Below are 13729 nucleotides of genomic sequence, written 5' to 3' on the forward strand. Positions count from 1 at the left end.
CTCCCACAACCACATCCCAAAACCAGCCCAGCTTGTCCCCACCTCCCTAACCTGTCCTTCCTCCCACCTCTCCACTCCTCCCACCTCAAGACCCACTCCCATCTCCTACCTACCAACGTCATCCTGCATCCTTGACCTGTCCGTCCTCCCTGGACTGACCTATTCCCTCCCTAACTCCCCACCTACAGATACCTTTACTGGCTCCAACCCCGCCTCTTTGACCTGTCTGTCTCCTCTCCACCTATCTTCTCCTTTATCCATCTTCTTTCCGCCTCCCCCTCTCTCCCTATTTATTTCAGAATCCCCTTCCCCTCCCCCATTTCTGAAGAAGGGTCTAGACCCGAAACGTCAGCTTTCCTGCTCCTCTGATGCTGCTTGGCCTGCTGTGTTCACCTAGCTCTACACCTTGTTATCTCTACTAGTAGTGCGTTAGCTTTCTCGATGTATTGGGTTCTATTGAGGATTACTGTCATGCATCCTTTGTCTGCTGGTAAGATTACAATGTTCATGTCTTTCTTGAGTCTTGCCAGGACTTTCCTGTCTTCTGTGTTGAATGTCTTCCACTTTCCTTTTTTGTTCAGTGTTGGAACTATCGTCTGTCTAATGGTCTGTTGTACTTCTTCTGTGAGTCCGATGTTCTTTTGTGTTGATTCCAGCGCAGCCAGGAAGTCAGTCTTTTTGGCCTCTCCGTAGTTATAATTTAGTCCTCATGCTCGGACGGTCTTTACAGTGTCTGTAAGAGGTCAGTCCAAGCTGTTTTTAATCCATGAATCTGTGTTGTCCATGTTGTTGATGTGGGTGATTTTGGACAGTTTTTCTTGAAGGGATATTCTATTCTTTGTTCTGGTCTTTTGTTGTTGTATGCTGATGGCTTATTCCAGCGTGGATGTCCATTTCTGGTCGGTTGCATTGGAGTACAGAGTTTTTTGGCGTGCAGTTTGCTGCTTATACTTGTGTAGGCAGTTGTGGGCATTGTTGATCATAATCTTATCATTCTGCGGCTATTCTGTTTATCAGTCCTCCGTGCCTGTGGATTGTTGACTGGTGACTTATACCTTAAGCTTTGTGGCAGTTCCTGCTTTCTGAGGCATTCATGCAGGAAGTATAGTTGTTTGTGGGTCGCGCTTAATTGGATGGCATTTGTTTCCCATCTGCGGGCCAGTTTGAGGGTGTTACTCCCATAGGTGTTTAAATTTTTCAAGAAGATTTACAGCACAGGTTGTGGATGAGGTTGTAGACATGCTCGCCGAGCCGGTGGGTTTGGCTACAAAAATTCCATCACCCTGCTAGCTAACATCGTCAGTGTGCCTCCAGTGAAACATTGGTGTTCTGTCCCGCTCGTTATTTCTATGCCTCAGTTTGCTGGGGTGATTGGTATTGTTTCTGGTTTTGTTTCTCAGTAGTTTGTACACAGGATCTAATTCAATGTGCTTGTTGATGGAGTTCCAGTTGGAATACCAGGCCTCCAGGAATTCACTGGCGTGTCTCTGTTTGGCTTGTGCGATTGTCAATGTGTTGTCTCAGTCGAATTCGTGTCCAAGGCTGAGGCTATATAAAGATCTGGTCAGATCACATTTGCAATATTGTGAGCAGTTTTGGGCCCATTGGAGGGGTCTAGCGGAGTTTTGCAAGAATAACCCCAGAAATGAAGGGCTTGTCTTAGGAGAAGCAGTTGATGACTTTAGATCTGTTCTCAGTGGAGTTTAGAAGATGAACAGAGATCTGATTGAAACTTACAGGATACTGAGAAGCCTGGATAGAGTGGACGCGGAGTAGGTGTTTCTACCAGTAGGACAGACTAGGACCCAAGGGCACAGGCTCAAAGTGAAGGGACAACCCTTTAGAACTGAACACAAGGCAATTAATCTGTGGAACTCATCGCCACATAAGGCTGTGGAGGTCACGTCATTGACAGCATATTAAGAAAGAGACAGATTGGTGGATAATTAGTAAGTAGATCAAGGGTTTAAGGGGAGAAAGCAGGAGTATCAGCCATGATCAAATGGCAGACTAGATTCAGTGGTCGAAATGACTTAATTCTACTCCTATATCGTATGGTCTTATGATCTAACTAAGGAAAAATAGACATGTCTTTGAGGTTTTAAGTAGTGCAAGGGGTCAGAGGAAATAAGAATTGGAACAAAAAGGTCTGTGATGAGAGTCTGAGGGCAGAAGAGATTAAATGACTAAAAGTTGTGACCAGATCAGCTGTGAATGTTTGAATGGTCACTGGCCGAATGAAGAAACAGAGAATTAAACAAAAAAAAGAAACAACTGAAATAAAAATAAAACCTGAAACAAAATCAATGCAAAGGTTAAAATCTAAGGTTGTTGAACTCATTGTTGAGTCTGTTAGACTGTAGAGTGCTTCCAAGCACCTAATCCAAATTGTTTGTAAAAATGTTGTGCTCATCATCCACAAATGAGAAAATGGTTGTGGTACAAAGCAATTCTTCAGAGGCTGTGTTCTCTCTGTAGAAGAGGAACATTTCATCTTGTGTCTGAGCAGGAACTGTTGTCAAGTAACAATAGTATGCAATAGTAGAGAAGGTTTTCCCATCAATTAAAAGGTTTGTAGAAAATGTAAGGTAGCACCTCCTGCAGTGCCAGTTTCATCTAGTGACCAATTATGGAACCCTTAAATATATGAGGTCCAATGAGGAAAACAAAATGTTGTGGTACCTGTTGACTTTGACGGTTTAACTATGTTGTTTTGAGAGGTCAGTGGCTTTTGGGTATGTTGTTGCCCTCTCCTGCGCATACTGCCTTGCAATGGTGACTGCTGGAATTGATAGCTGATTGATGTTTTGGAGGTGGTGGTGTGTGGTGAGCAATATGAATAGCAGGGCGACTGTGGACTGTATGTCAGCTGCAGCCTAATAAGCGCCCAAATTGTAGAAGAAGGGTATGGCTCCTTTAAGAACCTTCTCTTTTAAATTCATTTGCAATTGGAGGAGGAGGACGGTTTCCCAGGTTAGAAAGGTGAAGTTGAAATGTGATCTGCCTTTGTGCTGTATGGATTGAATGAAACAGTTTAGAACTTTGATTGTTTAAGGGCTTCCCTTTGTAGGGAAAAGAGGCTTGGAGTTTTGCAAAGTCCTATAAAACTTGTGAAAACTCATATTTATTTAAAATTTATGATCTATTTAATGAGAAGCCATACATCACGATGTGTAATTAACGTTTTTCTCACTATGTGGCTGTTTCAGAGATGCAGTGTAACAGGGAAGCAGTAGCCAAAACCTCAACTCTACTGTTTTATCTTTGATCTTAGAATGTAGTGTTATCCTGAAACAAATATTTACTTTGTTCTTTTAGCAATAATCCACAACATTTAATGTAACAAGTGATTGTGTAACTTCGAACTACCATTGGATATGAATTCAGGAGATATTAAATGACAATAATTCATACTCTTGTTCAAATAAATGATCTGTGCTTTTAATACAGAGGGTATTCTTTCTGTCCAACAATGAAATTGTTAGCTGCTGACCTTCTTGGCCAACATCTTTGATCAATTCTCAAGGCAATAAAGGTACAGTGGCCTAGTTTATCAGAATATAACAAATTAATGGGGGCACTTGAGGTAATGTCCCTACCTCTCCACCAGGCCTGGCTCAATTCCCACCCCCTCCAGAAATGTGTCATAGCACACCTGAACAATTTGATTAAAAATATCTATAATTCATTGTTATATAATGTATTGTTGAGGGTTTGTTCTGACTCATTTAACTTGTGAGTTAATTGTTCAGTAGAACATAACTGATAAGCAGCATTGTTTACTTCAGTTGTCTTTCCCACTTAAGCTGGATATTGGTGGATATTATGCAATCAACAATTGTGTACACATTTGTTTGCATCCATGTCTAGGCTAGTGAAGTACAGAATTAGGGAAAAGATATTTATTCTGCACATTAGCATCAACATTTGTGATCAGGATTTTAGGGAAAAGGTCCACAGCAGGCTGCAATATAAAGCAAAGTCTGGTTGAGATGATTTATTTGGAGGCAGAAAGAGGGCTAATGCAGCCACTGTCACGTTCAGCAAATTTATTTTGAACTTGTCCTTCAAAACAAAAAAAGTTCTGGAAGAAGGAAAACCTCCTAATACAAATGTGGCAAGGTAACATTGTACATGCATTGATTAAAGTCATTTGACCCAACCAATAATTCATGGCTGCTTCAATAAGTTGGCATTTGACTGTGATTGATGTGTACGTGTGATGCATGATGTTGTCATGAGATTTCTAACTCTAGGTTTACAACAGAGCGTGTCTGAAATTAGAAATGTTGGCAGCTACACATTTCTTAAAGAGCTACAACTGTCAGAATAGCCCCTGGAGATGTGTTTGCAATCAAGCTAATAAGAAAGGCATGCCACCTAAGAGCTGCTTATGCCCTTTAATGAGTTGATACTTCACATAGTTGAATGAAGGATTAGATTAACTGAAGCTGGCAACAAATGTGTGAGGGTTGAGAGGGAAAGAAATTATAATGCTTTTCAGTTTTCTGTCACATTGGCTGATTTGGCATGTTATATGAAAGAACCAATAACCAATAAGTCATGCATTTATTTCACAAGGAAAATAAACATAATTCATTTAACCAAAACCTCTTTAGAATGGTCAATCATAGGATTGTATTTATTAATTCAAACAGCAATTTATTAATTCCTGTCATAACAGTATGGACATTGAGTCAAAAAATCATTGACATCCAGAGTGAGTCTTCTATGATTATCAACCCTTGCTACTTATTGATATAAAATAAACACAAAGAACTGAGGATGAGGGAAATTTGAAACAGAAACAAAAATTGTTGAAGAAACTCGGTAGGTCTGACAGCATCTATGGAGAAAAAAAAGTTAATATTTTGAATCCAGAGATCCTTCTTCAGACTCTTCATCAGTTATTTACTGACCCTTCTTACTTTAGCTTTCTGCATTTCATTTTTACCTTTTCAGTGAGCTGAACATACTCAAATTTATTTGTATGAATAGCAGTTTCCTACATCGTGGTGTAGGCATGAAAAATTAAATGTGCTATCTTTCCACATATTTTATTTTGCTCACTAACAAAACCATTTCAAATTCTTCAGAGATAGTAAGAACTGCCGATGCTGGAGTCAGAGATAACACAGTGTGGAGCTGGAGGAACACAGCAGGCCAAGCAGCATCAGAAGAGTAGGAAAGCTGATGTTTTGGGTTGGGACCCAAAATTTTCTGAAGAAGGGTCCCGAACTGAAACGTCAGTTTTCCTGCTCTTCTGATGCTGCCTGGCCTGCTGTGTTCCTCCAGCTCCACACTGTGTTATCTCATTTCAAATCCTTTGCATTTCCAAATTGATAGAGTTCATTCTCTTGAATAATGTTTAGCAGTTGTTCTTTGGGTGTCAATTGAAGCAACCAATAAATCTTTTACATGCTCACATTAAGGGCTTACTGTTCACTTAAGACATCAACTTCAAAATGGCTCTGAAGTAAACCATATTATCACTGGCCACACATGTTACTATACACCTCTGGAGCAAGTGGGACTTGAGACCAGGTCTCTTGGTCTAAGGGTAGGGACTCTACCTCTGCTCCACAAGAGGGCTTTATCATTGGTCACATTCAGTACTGAGTACAACCATGTCTTTTCACTTATATTTTTTTCCAAATCTATGTACCTGAATGTAGAGCCCAGAGAAGCCAGAATGGTCCCAGAGTTGCTGCATTAAGTGAAACAAAATTGCAGTCATGACGTTATTTCTTGTTTTTCATCAGTACCAACATCATCCCTTAGCCCCACAACCTCTGATTACCCTTGCTAAAAATTCTCAGCTAAAAGTTGCATGCATAAACATTTCTCCATCAGCCAAATGTACATTTTTACCAGTCCAATAACCACAATGGATTCTTTATTTGGCACCCTTTCAAGGGCCTGAATTTAAACATCAAATTTTGTCTACTTTTGAGAGATAGCATTTAGATGTATTCAGTATGAATTTTTGGGTCTGATTGAAGCAAGATGATTGCATAATGAATAACAAATAGCATCAACAAGATAATGCAAACCATATTCCCTGTCCCTGATGTGTTCACAAGCAACCTTCTTTATGGTAACTGATTGACAATGACTAAAAATGTGCCTGTCCCAGAATTTTCCTGAAAGTACCAATTGATATCTCTGAGAATATGAGAAGTAGACCGTCAGATTTTCTCAATAGACATAATTGAGCAAGGCAAAAATTATTTGGTTAAGCAATTATATGATAAATGGAGTTAATTTTCTTCTTCCCATTTGAAAGGAGAAAGTGGCAGAGGAGATCACCGTTCTCTTCTGAAACCCATGTACTTTTTTGTCAATGCCATTAGTTTTTGCATGATGAAAAATCTGTGCCATGATTTATTGATTTTCAAGCATGTGCACAATGAGCCCATGAATTGCAATTTACTGGTTTGGTGCTCCCTGCTTAGACATAGAAATATTAACCTTTTAACAATCATTGCTTAATATTTATAGGTCAAACTACTTCTAGAAATAGATTTTTGTACTTAGATATATTAGTGGTTCAACATTCATGCTGTAACAATACTTTCTATTAAAATCTTCCTTGAGTCAAGAAATTTATTAGCTTTGCTGCTGATTAAAGCGTAACTAATTAAATAATTGTTGGTAATTTTGGTCTAATTGTGTTGAACATATTATTTGGAAATAGCCTGTATTTTGTAACACAATGTATCAAAATTTAGATCTAACCCTGACTTTGTTATTAAGCCTGCCGATAAGGGTGGTGCTGTTGTCGTCTGGAGTACTGACTCTACGTTGCAGAGGCTGAGCGCCAGCTCTCAGATACCACCTCTTATCTTCCCCTGGATGACCCCACCATGATGCATTAGGCTATTGTATCTACTACGATAACTGATCCCATTTTATCTGGTGACGATCCCCCCCCACTGATTCCAAGCTGATAGGCCCTAGCACTGCACAGCTCGCTCCTACCTCCTTCCAAAAATCACAAATAGGACTGTCCAGGCAGACCCATTGTTTCAGCCTGCTCCTGCCCCACAGAACTCAGCTCTTCTTACCTTGACTCAGTCTTCTCTCCCCTGGTCCAATCCTTGCCCACATACATCCGTGATTCCTCTGACAATTCACGCCAGTTTCAAAACTTCCAGTTTACAGGTTCAAGCCGCCTCCACTTTACCATGGACGTGCAATTCTTTTACCCAGCCTTTCCCTACCAGGAGGGTCTTAGGGCTCTCTGCTTTTTCCTGGATCAAAGGCCTGAACTGTCTCCACCCACCACCACCCTCCTCCGCTCGTCCTCACCCTCAACAACTTCTCTTTTAACTACCCTCATTTTCTTCAGGTAAGAGGCATAGCCATGGGTACCCGAATGGGCCCTAGTTATGTCTGTCTCTTCGTGGGGTACGAGGAACATTCCTTGTTTCAGTCTCATTCCGACGCCCACCCACAACTCTTTCTCCGATACTTTGATGATATCATCGGTGCTGCTTCCCTCTATTGTCTGGAATTGGAAAAGTTAATCGATTACGCTTTCAATTTCCACCCTGCTGTCATTTTTATCTGGTCTATCTCTGACTCCTCTCTTCCCTTCCTCGACATCTCTAGACTGGCCACTAACCTCCACTATAAACCCGCTGACTCCCACAGCTACCTGGACTATACATCCTCACATAACAAGAAGAGTCTAGGCCTGAAATGTCAGCCTTCCTGCTCCTCTGATGCTGCTTGGCCTGCTGTGTTCATCCAGCTCTACACCTTGTTATCTGGGAGGGTGAATAGTTGTTAATGAGGACTGTTAGTGACTAACAATAGGTAGTGTGTAATAGCAGGCTATGTGATAAAAAGGCCTGATGTGTGGGGTTGTGGGCTAGGACATGGGAGAGGTTAGGCCCTAAAATTATTTAACATGATATTGAGTCCAGAGGGCTGCAGGGCCCCCAAGAGGAAAATGAGGTGTCATTCTTCCAGAGATAGTAGGAACTGCAGATGCTGGAGAATCCGAGACAACAAGGTGCAGGGCTGGATGAACACAGCAGGCCAAGCAGCATCATAGGAGCAGAGAGGCTGACGTTTCGGGCCTAGACCCTTCATCAGAAAAGGGGGAGGGGAAGGGGGTTCCGAAATAAATAGGGAGAGAGTGGGAGGCGGATAGAAGAGGGATAGAGGAAAGGATAGGTGGAGAGGAAACAAATAGGTCGAAGAGGCGGGGATGGAACCAGTAAAGGTGAGTGTAGGTAGGGAGTTAGGAAGGGGATAGGTCAGTCCAGGGAGGACGGACAGGTCAAGGGGGCGGGATGAGGTTGGTCGGTAGGAGATGGAGGTGCGGCTTGAGGTGGGAGGAGGGGATAGGTGGGAGGAAGAACAGGTTAGGGAGGCAGGGACGAGCTGGACTGGTTTTGGGATGCGGTAGTGGGAGGGGAGATTTTAAAACTTGTGAAATCCACATTGATACCATTGGGCTGCAGGGTTCCCAAGCGGAATATGAGTTGCTGTTCCTGCAACCTTCGGGTGGCATCGTTGTGGCACTGCAGGAGGCCCAGGATGGACATGTCGTCTGAGGAATGGGAGGGGAAGTTGAAATGGTTCGCGACTGGGAGGTGCAGTTATTTATTGCGAACCGAGCGTAGGTGTCATTCTTCCAGCTTGTGTTGAACTTCACTGGAACACTGCAACAAGCCAGAGACAGAGATGTTGGCCAGGGAACAGGGTGATGTATTAAAATGGCAGGCAAGAGATAGCTCAGGGTCTTTTTTGCGAGCAGAACATTGATGTTCTGTGAAGTCTACGCTTCATTTCCTCTGTGTAGAGGAGACCACATTGTGAGCAGCGAATGCAGTAGACTAGATTCTGGGAAGTGCAGGTGAAGTGTTGCTTCATTGGAAGGTATGTTTGGGCCCTTGGATAGTGGGAAGGGAGGAGGTAAATGGGCAGGTGTTACACCTTCACCAGTTGCAGAGGAAGGTGCCGTAGGACTGTGGGGGGTGTTTGAGGGTGAAGGAAGAGTGGACCAGGGTGTCCCGGAGGGAATGGTCCCTGCGGAAGGCGGACAAGGGAGGACAGGGGAATATGTGTCTGGTGTGGCATCTTGCTGGAAGTGGCTGAAATGGTGCCTGATGATCTTTTGGATGCGGACGCTGGTGGGATGGTAGGTAAGGACAAGGGGAACCCTATCGCTGTTGCAGGAGGGAAGAGAAGGGATAAGGGCGGAAGTGCATGAGATGAGTGAGACCCAGTTGAGGGCCCTGTCGACAACGGTGCTGGGGAATCCTCAGTTGAGGAAGAAGGTGGACATTTTGGAGGCTCCCTTGTCAAAGTTGGCCTCATCTGAACATATGCGATGGAGACAGAGGAGCTGAGAGAATGGGATGGAGTCTTTACAGGAAGCTTCTAGGCCCGAAACGTCAGCCTTCCTGCTCCTCTGATGCTGCTTGGCCTGCTGTGTTCATCCAGCTCTGCACCTTGTTATCTCAGATTCTCCAGCATCTGCAGTTCCTGCTATCTCTGAAACAATTTTAACCCCATGCAAAGCCTGGAAGAAGGGTCTAGGCCCAAAACATCAGCCTTCCTCCTCCTCTGATGCTGCTTGGCCTGCTGTGTTCATCCAGCTCTGCACCTTGTTATCTCAGATTCTCCAGCATCTGCAGTTCACCCTCCTAGCCTGATCGTTATCAATTCCTTTGTCTATCCAACTGCTCTTCTCTCTCTTCGGACTCTATCCTATCATTTACTCCCTACCCCATCCCCCTCCCTATTTTCTGCATATGAACTGATGTTTTCCCAGCCACCATCAGTTTTGAGGAAGGGTCACTGGACCTGCAACATTCACTCTGATTTTTTCTTCACAGATGCTGCTAGACCTGCTGAGCTTTTCCATCAACTTCTATTTTTGATCCTGATTTACAGCATCCGCAGTTCTTTCAGTTTTCAACAGAATTAACGCTTATTCTTCCAAAGTTGTTTTTCAGTATTTGTAACTATACATTGGGATGTAAGGCAATTTTTTTTAAAATCAGCCATAGAATCACAGAATCCCTAGAGTGTGGAAGCCATAGAGTCCACACTGACCTACCGAAGAGCATCCAACCCAGATCCACTCCCCTACCCGTCCTTGTCACCCTGCATTTCCCATGGTTAATCCACGTAACCTACACATTCCTGGACACTATGGGCAATTTAGCGTGGCCTACCTAACCTGCTCATTTTTGGACTGTCAGAATAATAGAATCTTATTTCCGTCAACAGGTATATTATTACCAACAAATTATTTATTTTATCATTAATTACAACACTGAAATGTATTCACAAAACTTCATGCTTATATGTTTACATCATTTAGACTAACCTTATGTAATTTAATACATAATTTCCAATTTTACAGGTGCAAAAGGTGAGGACATATTTGGAGGCTAATGGTTTGCCTTGCTGGGCAGATTTGAGTATTCGAGGGCAATCGCAGTCAAGTACTCGTTCATCTCTGGTGTTCGATACGATTACGGAGACATTGCAAGGCCAGATTCAGACAAATATGAAGGTACAAAAATTATAGAAATAAATGCAGATATATTTCTTAGCTGGCATTTCCTTGAAATCAAATGTCCCTGCATCAATAACATTTTCGTGATTTTTCTCTTCAACTGTTTTATTAATTTAGGCTAATTATTGACCTTGAGATAAATACAAACTGCTTACTAAAGTGTTATTTCCTTTGTTCATGTTGAACTAACTTTATGTAAAGACTATTTTTAAAATACTGAATAATTAATTCAAGGCAGGTTGAACAAATGCAAGAAGAGTTATTTTTAATTTGAGATATCTACCACTTTTGAAAGGAACGTAGTACAGGGTATTTGGTTAAGCTAGGTTAATGCATTGCACTGTCTTTGATATCACTGGGGTATTGTCATGAGGTGCTGTTACAAAATGGACAGGAAACAAATGAGAAATTGGAAGCGGTCAAGGAGGGATTTCATAGAATCCCTACAGTGTGGAAACAGGCCCTTCAGCCCAACAAGTCCACACCGACCCTCAGAGCATCCCATCCAGACCAATCCCTCTATAACCCACCTAATCTACACATCCCTAAACACTATGGGCAATTTAGCATGGCCAATCCACCTAGCTTGCACATCTTTGGACTGTGGGAGGAAACCGGACCACCTGGAGGAAACCTACGCAGACACGGGGAGAACATGCAAACTTCACACAGACAGTCGCCCAAGGGTGGAATCAAACCTGGGTCTCTGACTTTGGGACCAGGAAGGGAAGCACTGGAAGGAATTCCTATCCTTTTCAAGTTGTGAATGACCTCATCACAGTTAGTATTACTAAATATAATGGTTGATCTCTGCATCCTCATATTTGGTCTTTGACATGTAATTTTGAGAGGAAAATGTCCCTAGTTAAGATGTTACATTAATAATCCTTCTTTGGAAATGAAAGGTTCAAATATTAAATAATATTGAATTTTCCCGATATAGAAAGCTAGTTTTCCCATCAGTGCATGTTTGAGTATTAATTGTAGATTACTGAGAGTCCTTTTTGCTAATTTGTCCACCCTGGCTGATTGACCTTCATTTTCAGAGTGGATGTGCCACAGTCTGTAGCAGTTTAGCTTTGGAAAAACATTGAAAGCACTATTTACAAGAAATGATGGCTACGTTACAAGGATAAAATAAATATGGATAAAATTGCTGGTAACAATTTTAAAGGCTTATAATGTTTTTAGTTGTTATTTCAGCACTTGCAAAGGCTCTTTGAGTTGTAAAAGTGTCTTGCAGAATTCAGTGGCTGGCACTTGTTGCCACAAAATGATGTGTGGTTCAAAATTGCAACCAGGTTAATCATAGAATCTGTACAGTGCAGAAAAAGGCCATTTGGCCCAACAAGTCTCCACCATCCTCTGAAGAACCCCCCACCCTGTCCCGATAACCGTGGCTAACCCATCTGACCTGCACGTCCCTGGACACTATGAGGCAATTTAGCATGGTCAATCCACCTAACCTGCACATCTTTGGACTGTACCCAGAGGAAACCCACACAGTCATGGGGAGAATGTGTAAGCTCCACACAGACAGTCGCCCAAGGCTGGAATTAAACCTGGGTCCCTGGTCCTGTGAAGCAACAGTGTGCCACTGAGCAGGCCTGATGATTGAAATGGATATAATGAGATTGGGGAAATTAATTGTCAGTGCAGAAAAAGTATTGGAGAAATTCAAGGGAATAAAATTTGATAAAGCCTTAGGGTCTGATAATCTATTTCATTAGGCATTAGAAAAGATAACTGCATACAGATTGTGTTTATGTTGGCTAGGATTTTCCATAGTCCCTTACATTCTGGAAAGGTATCTGCAGACTGGAAATTAACAACGTAACACCAGTAGTTTAGAAAAGGGGAAACACAAATCAGGGAACTACGGGCCAGTTAACCTGCCATCAGTCATCAGAAAACTTCTAGGATATGTCTTGGAAATGCAATTTGGAAAGGATAATATGGCTTAAAGAAATGGAAATCCAATTTGACAAATCAATTAGTGCACTTTTTTAAGTTTAAAACTGGAATGATGGATGAAGGGAAGCCAGTAGATGTAGTTTACAGTCCAAAGATGTGCAGGTTAGGTGGATTGGCATTGCTAAATTGCACGTAGTGTCCACAAATGTGCAGTTTAGGTGGATTAGCCATGGGAAATGCAGGGTTACACGGACAGGGTAGTGGGGTGAGTCTGGGTGGGTTGCAATTTGGAGGGTCAGTGTGAACTTGTTGGGCCGAATGGCCTGTTTCCACACTGTAGGGATTCTACGATGATGATTCTATGATAATTTTAAAAATGCATTTGATAAGGTTAATAGAGTTGGGTGAAATATTATTTTGAACAAAGGATCTGTTTATTGACAGGAAGCAGAGAGTAGGGATAAATGGGATATTTTCAAATTGGCATGATGTGACCAGTAAAGTGCTGCAAGGATAAGTGCTGGAACATCAGCTATTCACAATCTGAATTAATGAATTATGTGAACAGACTAATGTTTGTAAGTTTTCTAAGGATACAAAGCTATGACTGAAGGTAAGGAGAGAAACAAGGAGGGTATAAATAAATATAGATAGATTAAGTGAGTGGGCAAAATGGTGACATATGTAGTGGTGGAGAAGTGTAAGTTTACCCACTTCAGTATTAAGAATGGAAAGCAGAATATTTTTTCTAAGGCATGAAACTTATAAATGTTGATGTTCAGTGTAAGGGCTGCCCATGTTGGAAAAACACAAACTGGCCAACAGGGTTAAACAGTATTAAACAGCCTGCTCCAGTATTAAGACACGGAATGTCCGACAAGGGATAAATAGAGCTAAAACAGCATGCTCCAGCATTTAACTGAAACATAATGGTACCTTTGAACAGGGCTACTTCAAGATGAACAGGAGGCCTACAAGCGACCGTCTGACACAGTTTGATACGAGGATGCTTAAGGGTAGACACAAGTTCATTAAAATATGACAAGTGATTGATTCCAGCTTCATTAAAGAAATGATGTTGTCCCATTGGGTGAATAGCGCCAGTTTGAACAAGGGGTGTAAATCTCAGTCCATGAACCAGTCAGCCTAACTCAATAAAAAGCTATGAAGACAACAGCTAAAGTTATTTTGTAGTAATCAGTTGTTTCTTTGAAGTTATACACAATATTAAGAAATAAGTTCTAGTTAAGGATTCTTCAGATGATCGTAGAG

Source organism: Rhincodon typus, chromosome 4 (assembly GCF_021869965.1).
Source record: "Rhincodon typus isolate 14 chromosome 4, sRhiTyp1.1, whole genome shotgun sequence".
NCBI classification, from domain to species: domain Eukaryota; kingdom Metazoa; phylum Chordata; class Chondrichthyes; order Orectolobiformes; family Rhincodontidae; genus Rhincodon; species Rhincodon typus.